This window comes from Hirundo rustica, chromosome 4 (assembly GCF_015227805.2).
Source record: "Hirundo rustica isolate bHirRus1 chromosome 4, bHirRus1.pri.v3, whole genome shotgun sequence".
Lineage (NCBI taxonomy): Eukaryota > Metazoa > Chordata > Aves > Passeriformes > Hirundinidae > Hirundo > Hirundo rustica.
In genome coordinates, this window is record NC_053453.1 from 37,178,682 (window position 1) to 37,182,295 (window position 3,614).

Genomic DNA, 3,614 nt, shown 5'->3' on the forward strand with positions numbered 1-3,614 from the left:
GAAAGAAGATAAGATTGTAGGAATATAAAACAGATAAAAAAATACTCATGACTGTGAATAAAGGCATTGGACTTAGCATGTAGCTTTAATCTGGTACAGGAAAAGGGCACCAGACAGCCAAGTACTTAGTGAAGAAAGATACTGAGAAAGAAGTATGGAAGTGGAACAGTGCAGTGTCAATAATCTGGAAATTATATATAAAGATAAATTATTTGCCTTTGGCCAAGCAAAAAGCAGATTTTGGCTGCAGAGCCTCTACACATATTTCAAACCATTGAAACGTGGTAGACAAGTGAAAGAATAGAAATGGAACAATTATTATCTACTACTGAGCTTCAGAAAATCTGGGGTGGCAATACACAACAATTATGTATACTTAGGCAGCCAGAGTGTTGCTCTTTAATAACTCTAATATTGATCATTAGGTTGTTAAATAAAAAAGTGTTGGGGGAAAAAAGGCATTTTTGGAGTTGGGGAGGATGATGAAAGCAAGAGCATTAAGTAGCGCAAATTTACAAGTACAGATCTTGCATGATAAACTGAATGATTGCTCTATTCTGATAAAATTGCAAGCTTATTGGATGAATTCAGACCAGTAGTTATCAGTTATTTAGATTTTCACAAAGCATTTGACAACAACTTTCCAAATTGATTCAAATTGACCAGGAAACAAACTTGTTCACATAGAGTAAAGCTGTCTGAAAAACAGTTAACAAAAGATGCTAAGGAGTGGCACTCTGTAATGTAATGAATTGAGAAAACAAATTGAGTAAATCAAAATTTAGAATTTTATTTTGAGACTTAAATTCAGTCTCCAACAGCCACCATTAAAAGGAACAGCATTGAACCCCGGGGTTTCGGCACTGGGTGAACGTGGTAATGGGCTCTGTCGCTCCGTAACCCCCTCTGTTCACCAATTGTGCCCAGCACCTCCAGTTTTTATACAGTCTTTCGCTGAGAGTGGACAGCGATTGTAGAACTCTTGCTTCGTGGTAGCTTCATTAGGTATTCATGTTCAGGTCCTGGGTCAGTTGAATAGATTCTCGGAGTGGAACAATGCCATGATTGCCAGGTCCGGAGAAGGTTTGGAAATGTTAAATCAGGCTGGAACAGATAAGATACCGATCTCCTCCAAATCATTCGATCACTAGCACGCCCATCTCCAGGGAAGGCAGGCTACTCTCCCCATTTTCCATTCTTTTATGGTTTTGTTGGTGGTCCCAAGGTTGTTCCCGGCAGAAATTCTTTCCTTCCCCAACCCCCTGTGTCCCCTTCTTGTAGTTTTAGTCTTAGTTAACCCTAAACACACTTTAAGTTTACAGATCTTAAATCAGACCGAACGCAGATCAATTTTATAATGCATATCACTACATTTCAATGTGAATTAATTACATATCACATTACCTAACACGAATTAACTTTAGGTCATATATCACATGTAACTCTTGGGTGAGATATCTAGAGGATGTCTGGTTTTCCTCAAGTTTTAATATCTTCATTAATGATTTCTCTGAAAGAAAGGAAGAAGCAGCCTCTTAATGACATGTACATTTGAGGGACTTGTTAACAACTGTGAGAATGGGGAAAATTTATGATACCCTAAGTAAAGAGGTTGATAATGGACAGAAAATTAGAGTCACCTCTCATTTCAGGCTAATTCTGGGAAAAGTCATTCACAAGCTCAGTTATTTAGTTATTTGGTAGAATGGAGAAGCCTGAACAGTATCAGAGCAACATGGTGTAGAAGAACTGTCTGAGCAAAGCAAGTACAAGTTTGCTATGAGTTATAGTAGCAAAATGAGCAAGTACCATTATGGGATCACACTGTAAAGCATAATTTTACTGAGCAGGGAATCTTTGTCTACCAATTTTAGTTTGACTACAATTAGATATAGTTTTTCATTCTTGGAAAGAATTTAAGAAATAGGAATGAATTCAGGATGAGAAATAAAGCAAGATTTAAAGAGAGGGTAATTGATTCCTCTGATTAGATATCTCAACTTGTTAATGAAATTCAGTCCTTGGCAAAGAGATTATGAAAAAAATTGTTTCTATGTATTTTTCAGTAAATATAAGAAAACTTAGAAAATTTTACATGAAAGACCAATCACTGAAACAGCCTATGAGTAACCTAAATGCAGTAAAGAAGAGAAAGTTTCTGTGATTATATCTGAAGACAAGAAGAATCCTAATACCTACAGGAAGAATATTTGCAGTGTTATCTTGAAGTACTTTGATAATTTATGTGTTTAATATTTGATCCTTATGTCAGCTATGATAACATGGGCCTTAAAAGGCAATTAGAAGGGCAAGGGAGAAATGCCCATACTTTAGCTGTCACAAATTTCATAGAATGGACAGGGTAAATCTTCCAGGAGGAATTATGGCACGAAGGTAAAAAAAGGAATGCCAGACCCAGGTGAATGGTCTCCCTGCTATTGCCTCACCAGTCTAAAAAAACATTACAAAAGGTGAATCAAAATCAATAGTGGGTCAGATTTACTGCCCAGTCACATCTTTAAATTTCCCCATCTGATGCCAGTTTGTGTCTTTAAAAGATGTTTGAAGAGCGTCAACCATCTTCACTTGCTAGCTAAAAGGTGTGTAGATTGACATCTGCTACTGGAAGTGGATTGTACCTGTCTGCCACTGGCAGAATTGCAAAGACTGTGCTGTCCTTACTAGGAGCTGCAAGAAGCACTGGGAACAGAAGGATCTGGGCTTGCTGTCCCTGCTGTGAGAGCCTGAGATTAGCACATGATCAGTGTTAGCATAATGATTGCCAGAAGGGATAGCTTTGGGGTGAGTAAGTATTGATAAGAAAATATAAAGGTTATAATTTAATTTATTTCTATCTTTACCTTTTTGTGTTTGTGTAATTGTGGCTTTACCTTGAAACACTCTAACATGATTTCTAAACCTCAGAGTCTCCCAGGAACAAATTACAGCAGTGCTCAGAACCTCACCCCATTGGTAATTGAAAGCACTTTGAGCATCTTAAAAATTAGATCTTGATGCATAGATAAATCTGGTGACACATTACAATATTACCCTCTGAAAGTGTGCAAGATATTCCTGGCTTGCTGCATATTGCATAACATAGCCATTAAATGCAGATTATCTTTCAACGGAGAGGCAGAGATTAATGAGTCAAACAAAAATGATGAATTAAATGAGCCTGATCAGACACACTTGCAAAATTAGCTAGCAAAGAGTTCTATAGAAACAAGAAATATTAGGGCTAGATTGCTCAAATTCAATTTTAAGAAGAGTGGCAATGCATATAAACATATATTATCACATTTTAGTATCCTTATTATATTCTTTTAATTTTCCTGTCAAATGTATAATGAAAGGACACTGCAGGCATTACTCTGCAAACAGAACTTCAGGCAAGAAAAAAAGTGACTACTTTCTCCTAAATTGAGTACTGAGACTCTGCTCAATTCTGACCCTGCGCTGCTTCTTTTTCCATTGGGGCTGGAGTCTTCAGTGGGGCTCTGTGCAAATCCAGAAAAGTCTTCCCTTGCAGTCAGGCCGGAGCAGAGCTATAAATCAAAGCCACTGATTTGTTCTTTGTCTTTAGGCAAATAATTTATCCCTAGCAGAATGCA